We start from the raw sequence: 15,471 nt of genomic DNA on the forward strand, positions 1-15,471 counted from the left end.
TTTCTAATACTTTTTTTAAATATCAAATATATCCAATAATGATGATAGCATTTTGCAATGTATTCCCTAATAAAATTTTAAGAAATTCCAAATATCTGCTTACGAAGAATTATTGCAAAACATTGCTGTCATTATTACTTCTTGTTCGTTTGTTTAAAAATGGATGAATGATTTGAAGGAAACTTTCATGTGTTTTTTTTCTAATGAAAACGTTTTTTCTTAATTAATTATACAAAAATTCATTAAAAGTTAGTTTATACATTTGCATTTGTGGAATATATTTTAATTATGCATCGTCTGCTAAAATGAAAGGAATCTAATTGTAGCAATCGACGGAATCCAAAAGTGCATGTGGCAAACGATTTTTAAATAACTTATTTTTAATATAAAAGTTTAGTTTATATAAAATATACAATATGTCTCTGCCTAATGATGCGTCATCTTTATCTCTTTTTCACTTTTTTTCTTACTTTTGATGATTTTTTTCCATTGATTTCTTATTAATTTTTTGCTGTAGCAGTAATTACGACACCAAGCTTGGACTAATTGCAAAAACTTACACATCTGTAGAACAAATAAATAAGCCATAAACAAATCATTCATATCGTCTGCAATTTTGATTCGATTAAGTCGATTTTCTTTAGAATTCTTTTAAAATAAATTAAACAAAACAAAACTTTAATTTTTATCAAAAATAATTTTAGAGATAGAAGAGAAAATTAAAGCTCCAGAACTCTTACTTATAGTAAAAGTCTTTAATTATAAATATTTTAAATTTTATTAATATTTTTTGTTCTAGGTATAATAATGATTTTAAATATTAAATTATTATGAAATACCATTTAGTAGACGTATAATATTATATCGCACAATAAGATGAATTCGTATTTTTAGTCAAGATAAGATTGTTCTTCATTTTCGAACTGTCCTTTAAATAACCTATAGAAGAGAGTTTAATATATATATATATATGTAATAACATTTTTAAATCTAAATTAAATCTTAATTAATTTCCTAGTTGTTATTTTTAATTAGACCGAATTCATTCGAAAATATTCTCTTATTCCCTGATCCAATTCCCGCTTTTTATTTCATTATTTACAATATGTTCTCTAGAAAATTGATGACTATTCATTTTCTCATATTTGACGTAGAGGTATAAAAATCCGCAGTTCTTATAACATTCTTTTAAAGATACCTAAGATTTCCTTAAGTAGCAAAGAAATCACTGAAAGGGAAATTTCTGTCACTTTGCTCTTATATGGCGAAGTAGACTGACGCATCTCTAATCGCTTTTCTTCTGTGCATAATATGGTTCCTATGGTGAAATAAATCGAATTTAAAATTCCAAAAGTTCTAGTTTTACTCCCACGCATTGTTAAAATATGTTTATAAAAACACACACACATACGCTCGCACGCACACACACACACACACACTTTTTACCAGCAGATGTGATTATATCAAGATCATTATATTCAAAATAATGGCAAAAGTTTTGGATATTATCAATAAAATACTAAATTAAAATGCACAAAAGATAAGAAGTAGGATATTTTGTAATTCAATAATCTATGTAACCTTGAGAATTACTTGTTCGCACTCAATATAAATCACAGACATATCAATTTACTCAAGTTCAACAAGAGATTAAACCCATTTTATAATTTTTAACGGTCGAGCTATAATAAATATGTTGTTCCTTTTACTATTGTTCAGAGAATTTTTATAGATGAGATTTTTAAGACATCATTTTATGAATGTAAGAACGATAAAATTTTATTGTGAATAAGAATTTAACTACAATTGAGCTTCTTTAGTACGTGTTCATTTGTACGTCGAATAGTTCTTTGGTCCTTATTCATTTCAAAGCATTTTAAAATTGAAAATAAATGTTTCAGGTATTCAATATTACGTTTGTTTGCATTTGTCTTCAAATAAAGTCATTGTCCCTTTTGAGCTCAAATAAAAATATTAAAAAAATCGCTTTTTTTGTACAAAGAGAACAAATTAAATACTTTCTATTGAATAAAAATCTAATCTGATCTAAGTATCTAATTTGTAATAAGTATCTAATTTGTAATAAGTATCTAATAAGTATCTAATTTGTAATAAGTATCTAATTTGTAATAAGTATCTAATAAGTATCTAATTTGTAATAAGTATCTAATAAGTATCTAATTTGTAATAAGTATCTAATTTGTAATAAGTATCTAATAAGTATCTAATTTGTAATAAGTATCTAATTTGTAATAAGTATCTAATAAGTATCCAATTTGTAATAAGTATCTAATAAGTATCTAATTTGTAATAAGTATCTAATAAGTATCTAATTTGTAATAAGTATCTAATAAGTATTTAATTTGATCTAGATTTATTTACTGATAAGTATGCAACATTAGATATTTTTAAGCAATTAATAAACGAAATAATAAGGTCTAAATTTAGTTTCACAATTTTTAAAATTTTAAAACATTTCAATTTTATTAAATTGTCTGATATTATAACAAAGAAAATTTGCTAAACTGAATATGAAATGTTATGAAAAAAAAAGAAAACATATACCATTACATTATATAATTAAAGTAAGCAATTTATCGTCTGGTTAACCAAGGTACAATATTGCTCGCTTTATTAGATTTAGTTTTAGATTCATTTCTTGTAAATATCTGTCTTAATAAATAATAATAAATGGAATAATTTCTCAAGATTAAAATTTACAATCAGTTTCCTGATTTTTACAAAAATGAATTGCAATTACTTAAAACCTTCAAATCAAAACGTAACCTATATTCGTCTAATTTCGTTTGAATAGAAAAAGTAATACATTAAAGAATACAATGATTCAAAACTGCCACAAATGGAATGAAAAATTCCACAAACTGAATCGATAACCGCAAACGATATCTGAACAGATTACAACAACAAATAATTTTTATCACACTTGTTCTTAAGTGGCCGTCACCAGAGTAGATTAACACACGAACTTAAATAAACAATAAAAAAAAGTTTGTAACAAAATTAATGGAAAAGTTCACCTTGTGTTTAAAAGCAGGAAGTATTTCATATAAATCTTAAAAAGGTAAATACGTCTAGTAAAGCACTTTTTGCGTTTGAAAACCAAACTTTTAATTGATTCTAAGGTTAACCACCACACCCGCCTTCATTATTGTTTTCTTTTTTTTCTTCTTCTATCGTAAATAAGTCTTTTTAGCAGTAGTTATTTTCTTTCCATTTGTATGACTAACAATTGGGTAGTTTTTGTTCGAGAATGGTATTGTGGTACCACTTACAACGATTGTACGAAACGTTCATGTGTTTTTGTCTCGGTGAGCATATATAAGGCAATTTTTTTTTCAGTTCAGCTTTTAATCTCACTTTTGGAATTTCAAAAGTAGACAACTTATTTGAACATTTGCAGGAAAAAAAAGAAAGAAAATGAAGGTGTCCGGCTGTTTTTAATTATACTCTAAATAAAATCATATAATGCTAGAAATTCAATGCGCGTGCAAATAAAAATAAATATAATATTTTTTTTTTATTTACGATGATTAATTTACTGCAATTATTGTTACGTGCTTATTCTTTATCATTAATTTACTGCAATTATTGTTGCGTACTTATTATTTATTATTAATTTACTGCAATCATTGTTACGTAATTTATCTGTATGAAAGGGTACTTAGCATACTTGTAAACATGTCAGTAAAAATATCGTTGCGGACGCCTTTTCTATTACAATTCACTCAAATGATCAAAAGATCCCCAGATGAGTGATATACTCACGAAAAAGTGTATTAATCAGTGTTCTTAATTGCAATTAACGACCCTGATTGCATATCACAGCTCTTTATTAACGGACAAACACATTCAAAACAAACTACACTATATACAAGATGTTGCCATGCTGCACAAGCTAAATCAAAACAAAACAAATAATTCTTAGGTTATAGGTGGACGGTTTGTATGCAGACATTGAAAATAATATTGCACAATTCTTAAATTGAACACATGCATAAGACAAAAAAATAAACAGAGCGAAATATTTTACAACATATTACAATACTTTTAACTTTTTATCGAACTCACTTTAACTATTCAATAAGAAATGGTCTCGCCGAAACTTTCTGACATATTCCCTAATGAAAGTGTTATCTGCCCTTCTCTTCATAAAAATTGTGGACCTTGATCTAGTACGTGAACGCTGTGAATGCTCAGATTTTTATTTTCAGAGTCCTGCCTGTGAGTGTTTTGAGCTACTTCATCGCAAAGTGAACCGAAAGAACCAAATTTTTAAACACTTTTTCATCAACCAACTGAACTAAAAATACAACTTCAGTTTTAAAAAATCTCATACTAAATTTCATTAATATCAACCAACGCATTTTTGAGTCATTCCTTAGCATGCGAATGTACAGACTGATAGACTGTCAATCCGTTGAACACATTTGCTTCTGAATTAAGTACGGATCAACACTTTAGATTCTAAAACCGTGTAAAAAAAACTTTAATTTATCTGGTTCATTGCGTTTTGGAACTATCAAGTTTACTTGTAATTGAACAATCAGACAGACAGACTTTCTGTGAACGGATTCCGTTCAAAATTTGATAGGAATCTACAAATTTGGTCTAAAGTTCATACACCAAATTTCATCCTTCTAGCTCAAAGCCATTTTTTTAGCTAACTTGTTCACATGCATAATTCCAAAAATGTGTTTTTCGGAATCATAGAGGTCAGAAACGAGTTCAAAATTTTTGTCGGGTACAAAACATACTTTGTATACCAAAAAAGAAAAACCGTTATCAACGATTTTAATCTGAAATCTCACCTTGTGGTTTCTACTAGGAAGTACTTTAATATCTTAACTTGGGAAAAAATAAAAGCGTCTGGATAGAAAACACTTTCCTGAACCGTTACATGTTTTAAATGATGCTAAGGTTAACCTCTAGACCCGCCTTAATCATATGGAAAACCCCCAACCCTTTCTTTTTTTCTTTTTTTCATCATAAATGTCTCTTTCTAGTGATATGTCCTCCTGTTTTGATCTATAATTTCAAAATAAAAAAAAATTTGAGAGAGAGAGAGAGAATTTTGTTCTACTTGCCACGAACATTAAGAAAATTAACAAGCATATACTGTATTAAGCGAATGAATTTAACGGAATTTTTTCTAAGTTTTATTCCGTGTAACCACTTAACATTAGATCGCTAGACTTTTGTTTACTTTTTTCTCGGGAAAGCGTTCTACTGTTGAGCAGTAGAAAAAAAAAATTGTGAAATAATGTGAAATAAAAATGCAAAATTAATGTAAAAAATTATAACCACATTACAGAACTTAATTTACTATTATTAACTAAATTCAGAAAGTTCTGTAACTTATTTTATAATGGAAGAATGAATGCGCACAAAATCTGTTTATTTCGTTTTTCCATCGAAAAAACTATCTGCAACATTGTATTTTTGATGTATTGATATAAAATACAAATGTAGAGCAAGTGTCCTTTTACCCTTTCCTTTAATGCCTTCATTGCTGCTCTTCTTCTGGATATGAAAGTCGTTGTCCATTAAGTTAATTCTTTATCATTGGAAAAAGTCATATGAAGTGAGTTCAAGGTGATAAGATATCTCTTGAAGTACCGGAGTGTGTTTTTTTGATAAATAATTGACGTTAAAAGTGACCTACCAATCGGCACTATATCGTGATGAGCATCCTTGCCTTCCCCTTCTTTATATCCCACTGCTGGTAACTCAGATATAAAGATGAAAGGCTTCCGGTATGGTGGTTGGTTCTCGACATCCGAGTGGGTGCAGAAATGATATGAGATCAACTATTTCCTACCGATGACGGGGCGTGCTTCCCACGGAAAGGGTTATACCGTGGCCGGTGATGGGTCTTAGGACTTAACCTTAGTTCCCGCCAATACTGTCGTGCCTGTCTGGTCATTCAAATTTTAATCGTGTTCCTCAGGGAGGGTCGGAGTAATCAATGTGTGATTACCCTTTTCTGTGATGAGACGTTTTAAATCCCTGTAATCACGAGGAATGCGTATGCGTCGCAAAAATTTGAAGTAGATAAAACCTGTCCAGATTATTCAATCACGTAATGGTTGTCTGTATATTTTCCGCAAACATTCTTTTTGCACATTATTCAAATATTATTTCCATTTTTATTGCAAAAGCTTATTTTCTAATAGGCTTTTGCATACTTATGCAAGAAAATCATTAATTCCTTTTTCAGCAGTAAGGTTTCAAGGTTGCTCAAAAACACACCAGGTAAATGCATGCAATTTGGTATGTGATACAATTACATTATCTGTATCAAATTTTGAGCGCTGGCGTCCTATCATAGGGGTAGTGCATCTTCCCCGTGATCTGGACGTTCCAGTTTCGAGTCCCGGTTCGGACATGTTCTTCTGTGTTCGATTTGTAAGGTGTGTTAATGTGCCCCCTTCCCTGTAGAAAGGAGTTGTGCAAGCGAATGTGACGCATGAAGTAGCTAAATCGTACTCTTTACCCTTGTTGGCGCTATTGAAAAAACAAGAGACGCTCACTCAGCTTGTCAGCAGGCTTGTAATAGGCCGCGGTGGCCTGGTGGTAAGGTCTCGGCTTCGGAACCGGAGGGTTTCAAGTTCGAGACCCGATTCCACCGAAGAACCACCGTGTAAGGGGGTCTGTTGCACGTTAAATCCGTCCTGACCAAACGTACCCCTGCTGGTGTGGAGAGAGGGGTGCCGGTTCAGGTGTCGTCCTCGTCATCTGACCGCGGTTCAAAATTACGAGGTCCGTCCCAAAATAGCCCTAGTGTTGCTTCAAACGGGACGTTAATATAACCAAACCAAACAGGCTTGTAATGTGCCATAAGTCACAACAAATTTTGGGCAAATTTGGTGATCACACTCGATTTAAATGCATATTTAATATCCTCCATTACATTACGAAGCTAAACACAAAAAGGGTCTTGTACTTATGTAGTTATTTTTATTTTCTCATTATATGTAATTATTTTTAAATATTGTATCAGTCAAAAAAATTAAACCTCTTGATTTTGGCAAATCTCTCTGTTTCAGAGCCCCTTTAGTTCGAAAAACACATTTCTCGAATTATGTCCATCTGTTTATCTGTCTTTGAACATGATAACTCAAAAATGTTTCGAGCTAGATGAATGGAATTTGGTGAATGGACTTTTAATTAAATTTGTAGATTTATATTAAATTTTGAACGAAATCCATTCGGAGGGATTTGTGGCTATTCAAGTGCAAGTTCAATTTGTAGATTCTTATGAAATTTTGAACTGTTCAATTTGTAGATTCTTATAAAATTTTGAACCGGATTTATCAAAGAGTTGACCGTTTGTCGATCTTTCTGGCTAACATGTAAACGCTATAATTCATAAACGTAATGATTTAAATGAACAAATTTGATTTGTGATTTTGTAACTACAACTATAGCTTCATGTCGCATTTAAGTTTCAATCAGTTAGGGAAAAGGTGTTCCAAATATGTATTTGTACTTAAGATTTGTACGTAAAAATTCCAGATTCTTGTCAAAGATTTATATTCTCAACTTTTATTCTCAAAAGTCATACTAGGAATTGGCAAGCTTACTTTTAATTGGAGGTAAAATATTTATTTTATTACTTTAAACCACTCCCGTTGGTTTTATCTCTGTCGATAATTACAGAAATTTTTATTCGCAACATTATTAGTAGAAGTTAACTTGTTAAATTTGTTATATAAAATTGTATAAATTTTGATTTTCTCAACTAATAATAAGGATGAATCTTGTGTGTGTGTGTTGGCACTCTACATGCCATAGTCGCCAAATTTGGCACATACATACTTTGAAGGATGGAAATTTGCTTCTGTAAGGGATTATTTTTTGAAATTTTAATTAATTTAAAATTAAGCTGAATTTTGAGGTTTCTTCCACTGCGTCGTCTAAAAATATTATTGCATAAAAATAATTTTTATAACATTTTAAAATTCAAAAAATTATCGTTTTATTGATACAATTTAACAGTCTAGCAACGTTTATTTTTTTTTTTAGTTTTGTTTATTTAAAAAAAATGTCTAATTTCTAAACAACAGATTAATTTTTTGCTCCGAAATTCAAGCTATTTACCTTATTTTATAAAATATTTAATCGCGCGATTTTTTTCATTGTTTAAAACTAAAGGAAAAAGAATCTATTTAATATCTGTGCAGTTCGTTTACGTGATAGATAAAAAAAATGAAACCGATCGTCATTGCTTTCGAATAGACAGACATAAAAACTCCCTGTGACTGAATTTCTCTCAAAATTTGATAGACATTTACAAATTTAATGTGAAAAACCCATATCAAATGAATTTGATAGACATTTACAAATTTAATGTGAAAAACCCATATCAAATGAATTTGATAGACATTTACAAATTTAATGTGAAAAACCCATATCAAATGCCAGCCTTTTGGCTTTAAGCATTTTTGAGATATCGTGTTTAAGACAGACAGACATAATTCCAAAAATGCGTCTTTTGGTCTGAAACGTCGACATTCGTCAGAATATCGAGTTCGAATCTTTTTGACAGTACTTCCCCTTTGTATATTGAAATATGAGAAAGTAAAAATAAAAATCAGCAGGAATAGAGATGATGTTTGGGGAGTGGTTTCCGCAAAACTTTCTCGCATACTCTCTAATAAACTTGTCATGTCGAAGAATGCTTTATATGGCTTTGGCGTACAATAGTTATGAAATATTAACTTTTGGCGTGAATTTAGCATTTTTACTGAATCTATCCTGTCATCCTTGGCGAGTTATTTGGCGATTAATCCCTGGAATGGCGTTAATAGTATCCAGAATTCGAATTTGGCGCGTTTTTCTCAACTAATTGAACCAAAAAAATTGACATGAATCTGCACTTGTAGTCACAAAATCCCATACCAAATTTGATAAATTTGTCATTTGGTTTTTAATTTATTGCGTTAACACAGTGAAAGTAAAGACCGACAGACAATCAACAGACAATTGTGTATGGCTCAAAATTCGACAGGTGTCTTCACTATAGATGTTAAATCTGTGTACCGAATTTAACATTTACCTAGCTCTCATCGTTTTGTAATTATTTTGTTAACATATTCGAACAGACGGACAGACAGACTTCCTCTGAACAGATTTTATTCAAAATTTGATATAAATCTTCTATTTTGGTGTAAAGACCGTATGCCAAATTTCAACCGTCTAGCTGAAAGTATTTTTGAGTTGTCTTTGTCACATGCAGACAAGTAGACGTACATTTTCTAAAAATGTGTTTCTCAAAGTCAGTGAGGTTTAAAATGTGGAGATTCGTCAAAACTCTATTTCGAAATTTTGGACGATTACTATACTTTCTCTATACCACGTATACGAGAAAGTAATAAATAAATGAACAAATAAAAATCTACATGTGAAATTGTGTATTTTGATAGAATTCCCAGTCGTATAATTATGTCCATCTATAAATGAAGGAAAGAGAAACATTGCCACCAGTTCCCATTCGACTTTCTTATATCCCCCTTTAAAGGACACTTATCAACGTTTTTATATTATGATGACCAGGATTTATAAGCTCAGGTCCATTTCTGCAAACTTCAATCACGTATAAAGTTGACCTGAAGCTTTGTTTATCTTCACTTGATATCTAACAGGTTAACTACTTAGTGTGGCTAGGTTACCAAATAATTAATAACACAAGGTATCAATACAACACCACCTGTTTAAAGCTTCAATAAGTGCATGGGTATTCCGCTGTCTACGAGAGGCTAAAAGTAAACGGTGCTGTAACATCAGGGAAAATTCCTTGCCTGAGGAAGCAAAAATATTTAGTTTGGTGATGCTTATTGGCGCAAAAGCCATAAGTGGCCATTATGCGAGTGAAAAAATTGGAAATTAAGATAGTGAAGGTTATGACAATTAAAAAATGTTTATCCAAAATTGTAAAAAAAAAAACAAAAAAACTTTTGAAATTTGTGATTGTAAAGGCAAATATCTTCCAATATTTAAAAACTTTTATTTTTAAAATAATTTCTGCTAATTTCTGGATATTACTGTGAACATGATAATTACTTTTTTATGCCATTCGAACAACCGTTTTCTCCAAAATATAAACATTATAGCTTCACTTAATAAAAATTCTAATCGGTGTCAAAAAATTGTTGAAAGTATTTTCAAGCAATTATTTTAAAAATGAGAATACCAAAAGTTTAGAAATGTCTTTGTCCACAGCAGGGCTTTTTAAACCTTGATCTTTTTTGAAGTGCAAAACATTTCACGGTTCCGATTTTCTTTTAGAAACATTTGTTATAATTCGGAAATTTAAAAACTAATCAAAATCGGGAATTTTAATTGATGCAAAAAATTCAGTTCAAAATATTTATTATACATAGTAAACTAAACAAAAAAAATTTACAAAATCAAATAGAATTTCAGATCAATTTTTATTTGTAATTATTACTTTTTTAAAGCAGGAAGTTTGGCGTCTCTGAAATTGTTCGATGCCACTCATAATTAAACAAATCTTGGCAATAAACTGAATAATTTATATCTTGCCACCGATTTGAATGTTTATACATAAAACAGCTGTAAATTAACACCTGCTACTCTTCAAAATTTAACATGGATGTTGCACAATTCACGACGTTTAGAAATCAAAATGCATTAATCAACAGCCAAGTATCTCGAGTTTCTTTGTAATTTGGCCCTATGTTTATAAAAAGAGGTGTCGAAAATGCCGAAAACAACTAGCTCTATAAATCGGAGGCACATTTTTAATCACACCGGAAGCTGTAATTAGAGTAACGGCATAACTCAAGAATTAATATTATTTTTGACCTTGGGTATGTTTTAACTACAAACGAGACGGTTGAAATTATGTTTTTCAGCACAATATCATTAAAGATGTCATGGCTAAAAACAAGCTTCATTCATTGTATGTGAGGTCTCATTCTTTTTTTCGTTGTAAGCGAGGGTGGATTTTTCTTTTGCATAGTTTTCAAGTACAGTCTAATGTTAACAATGAAATATGAATTTCAAATGGCATTAAAGCGCACACACACAAAAAAAAATGGGTGGAATGTTTTTATAAGCTTTTCATGCATAATAATTAGGGACAAAACAAAACAGTTACATTTTTAAAACATGTTTATTTTTACTTTAAAATGTAATCAAAATATTTGTTCCACTAAGAGTGGATTGACAATGATGTGTCTGAAAATCAACAAGTATTCGACTTTTAAAAACCCATTTGGAATAAAAGTATTAATGAATTTAAGGTAAATGTTTTCAAGAAAATTGCTATCATTGAAAAAAATGTATTGAAGTAACATTAAACAGAACATAAATTTTAAAGCATGACTGAACAATAACAAACTTCCGTCGCACTTTAATAAGAGTTAAATAAAGGATACCATAGTAGCAATATAACTCATGTTTGCGTCATGCCCGCGTTGTTTATAATAAACTCATAAACGATATAACAGATTATAAAATGAAAGGGTTCAATTCATGCACGAAATATTCAAAGATAAAGTATTTGCAATTGTCAAAAAATTCGATTTCAGAATTTTGATGATTCTCTATTATCTGTTTTACCCCCTTGAATCCGAATGAAAATCGTTTTTAAAATTACTTCTGCTTATGCCCCGCACAGGGAAGTACTATAGGTTTGGGGGATAATAAACTTACAATTTTTATGACAACGGATTCTAAAACCCTCTGTGCTTTTGCGCATGCGTTAGGATGAGTTTAATTCGTCAAAATAGGGGTGAGAGGAAAGATGAAAGGAGGGGATGTTTACATTTAACAATAAAATAAACTCGGATTACTCGCAGACTGAATTAAAATAATACGGTCAGAGTTGACACAATATTCACAGACACGTGAAAAAAAAAGAACAAAAAAGTATCTAATAGGGCGAAAATAAAGGTCAAAGAATGACGAAGAATTCCAGAAATGCGTTCATCCTTCCGCGTCTCTCCCCTTAATGAGATAGAATCGTCAAAAAGTGGTCATCTCAGAATACTGAAACGAACAGTATGATGCTTGGTTCTCGCCTTTCGGGAAAAGCGTAATAATGGTGTCGGTTTGAGTTATTCCCGTCGATGATGAGACGCACTTCTTACTAGAAGAACTGATTATGGCCATTAGAATTCAACCATAGTTGCCATTTCATTGCTATCACGCCGTCCAAATCATCAAATCCTCATACTGTTGTTTTTTTTATTGTGTTGTTATCTATCAAAAAGACTCAAAAATAGAGCGAATCAGATGAGTGAAATTTGATAAGCGGTCTTGACATCAAAATCAGAGACCTTCAAAAAATTCTTGAAAATCCTTCAAATGGAACAGTTATTATTTAAATACTCAATTATCTTCCATTTGCAATATAAATGAATTAAAAAGCTCATATTGATATAAACTGAATTAGCAGGTGTGTTGCCATTTCTGTCGAATGAAATTATTATATACATTTTTAATTACTAAGCCTATTTAACTGAGAATTTGCCACTCACTTTCAGAGAAAAGGTATACGTATTTATGGTTATTTTGTTTATTTACTCGTGAGTTGTTGCTGCCGAGAGCAAAAATATTAAATACATTTAATTGCGTAATCATGATTAAAAAGAAATTTTACTGACAAAATTATTGCACACCATAGGTTATTTTTCGACACAAGTTATACGATATTTTTTATTCGGTATTTTACAAAAAGAATGGCAAAAGGAAAAACCTCCCAATAATTGATTCATAGTCGACTCAGGTGTTGCATTCGTCATCTAATTACTGTTCAAAATTATAAAAGTCCGTCCCAAGAAACCCTCATGTTGTTTCTACATGGAATCTAAATATAATTAAACTAGGTTTAAATTAATTTAAATTGTTTTTTAAAGATATGGACATACAAAATTTTAAAGAATTACAACCAAAATTTAAGGTGTGTAGACTTTTAGGTAGTTTTCATTGGGTCCTTATTATTCAGAACTTGTAACAATAACCTCATCGGTTTCAACTTGTTGCAACACAAGCAATTTTCTTTCGCCTGGTGTTTATTTTTAAATCTTTGTGAGATATAACTGAACCACAGGCTGTTAAGGATTATTAACCGAATCGATATTAAAATAACGAATTAATTTTTTTTAAAAAAATAATGGGTGATTTTTTAAAAAAAAATATCAAAAAGGATATAAGAACCGATTTGTAGGATGCAAAGGTTTATAAAATATCATTATCAAGAAGTGATCTTTCATAACTCAAGAAATTATTCACGGAGGGAGGGGGGGACATTTCAGATTTTCATTCTTAAACGTTTAGTAATATTGTAACCATGTTTTTTTATGCAAGAGATGACTCTCTCGACATAGTAATTTTGGATAGCTCTAAAAATGCCAAGTTCGCATTTTCAAAAAGGAAAAGGGAAAGAATCTTTGAGAAAATGAAAAGGAAACAATGAAAATCAAAAACATTCGGGAATCCTTTAACATATGATTAATTTTTGAATTTGTTAAAATTTTAATATGTGATATTACTTACGGATTTGTTTTCAAGATTTCAAAAAAACCATTTCTGAAAATCTTATCGGAAGAAAACATGTCACGGTTTAAAATTAAGCCTCTATTAACTGAGTTACCGTTTATCTGACGTAATTACAGTTCCAGTCAGTTCAGATAACTGAAATTCATTTATATTTCAAAAAAAAAAATGATCTTATCGAAAGAAAATACGCCATGCTTTAAAATTTAGTCTCTATTAACTGAGTTCCTGTTTATTTGAAATGGTTACGGTTCCAGTCAGTTCAGAAAATCGAGGTTTATCTGTATTTTTTTAAAAAAAGATTGAACGCCACTGATCTCACAAACCGTTTTCTGGATGAAAAAACTCCACCAACAAAGAGTCACGAGGCAATCCCGAGCACGATTATTTACGTTCCTGACTTGATTCGAGATTGCCAAGTTCCAATCTTTTTACTCTTCCGTGTCACAACAAAGCGTTGTACCAGGAGGTTAAAGAAAACAAAGAGCAAAAACTCCATCTCCGTTCCGTGCTCCATCTCCCATTTAATCATCGCAGTTGCTTGACCCGCGCCGAGGCAAAATCTCCACCAGAGTCTGTTGATGCATAAGTGGTTAAAAAAAAAGAAGGCACTGGGAATGAAAAAAGGGCAGAAAGGGTTCATGAAGATGGTATTGGGCCGTCAATCATCATTTGCAATTGCGCTCTTTGGGGCGGAGTTTAGCAGTATCTTCTTTTTCTTCTTCTGGGTCGGAATTGAGCCAGATTCTTCCTAATTGTGTGTCTGGGAAGCACCCCGCTCCAGACGGTGTCCGGTGACAGGCAAGGTTGCAGTTAATTATTCAGTGGTGTGTCGTCTAAAATATTAAATGGGTCACACAGAGTGGACATTCTTCTATGCTGGCTAGGGGACCTCATTGGATTACTCGCAGGGATCGTGTCCAGTGAAGACGATTTCGAACACCTCAAAGTGAAGTCTTGAGATCAGACAGCTCAGGTAATGTTTTAATATTCAATTTGTCTTCTTTTTCTCTTGGTTCGTTGATTTATATGTAATTTAAAAATGGCAGAAATATAAAACTGGACTCTGATTTTTGAGCATATATATTACCTTAATTTTTACTGTTTGTTTTTGTACATATTTTTTTTATTTGAATACATATTGTTTAAATGATACTATTGGGCAATAAAATCTTAGCCTTATTAAAGAAATTTTTGAAAGTGATAGGATTCTGAAATCAGATTGCAATTTAAAATACTAAGAAATTTGATAATAAAATTAATAAAATAAAAAAAATTGGAATGTATCACCAAATTAAAAAAAAAAATTCTTAATTCTAAACTTAACAGATGTCTACAGATGTAATTCCTTTCTTGGAATTACATCTGTTTATCTTAGTTTTTGTGAACACGGCGCTTCTTTTCTTTAGCTTTTTATTAAATATCACGTCTTTGCAGTCGATAACAGAAAAAAATGGAACGAGTTAGGTATAAGAAATTTAGCACCCGACATCAAATTTCTAGAGTTCTATCGAATTTGGTCCTCATTCGTCAAAGGAAGACTGATTATCTTCTTATTCATTCGGAAATAAAAACGTAAATTGAATGAAGCTTGCCATGTTTTTTTAAATAATACTCATGTTTTTTAACCCTTTCTAGGACCGTGGGAAGTATGCTTCCCACCAAATTTATCAATCTTTGTATGAAATTTTGAAGGTTGGCATAAGTTCTGACAATTTTTTTTTTAGTAAGTTAGAAACTTAAATGCTTCAGTTCTTTATCTCAGACAAAATGATGTGTCTTGATTTGTTACTTAATTATTAATTAACCAAATTAATTAATGAATCAAATTAAATTTATCTAATAAGCTAAATGATTCCCTTTTCTTATTCTAATTTCAAGCCTAAAAATATTTTAACATAATATGACTAGGAAAAAATGGCCCTT

The 15,471-nt window shown here is 30.7% G+C and overlaps 1 protein-coding gene across 2 annotated transcripts in view; it reads left to right on the forward strand.

The window, feature by feature from the left end:
* The window catches only part of LOC129987412 (cysteine-rich secretory protein 2-like), a 94,993-nt gene that overhangs the window by 4,469 nt on the left and 75,053 nt on the right, over positions 1–15,471 (forward strand). The window contains exon 1 of one of the 2 annotated variants that reach the window (XM_056095386.1): positions 14,100–14,521. The exons of the other annotated variant lie outside the window; for it this stretch is intronic. The gene's annotated coding sequence lies outside the window, so the exon portion shown is untranslated. Of the gene's footprint in view, positions 1–14,099; positions 14,522–15,471 lie in introns of those variants that run through there. 2 annotated transcript variants of the gene reach the window in all.

This window comes from Argiope bruennichi, chromosome 10, assembly GCF_947563725.1.
Source record: "Argiope bruennichi chromosome 10, qqArgBrue1.1, whole genome shotgun sequence".
Lineage (NCBI taxonomy): Eukaryota > Metazoa > Arthropoda > Arachnida > Araneae > Araneidae > Argiope > Argiope bruennichi.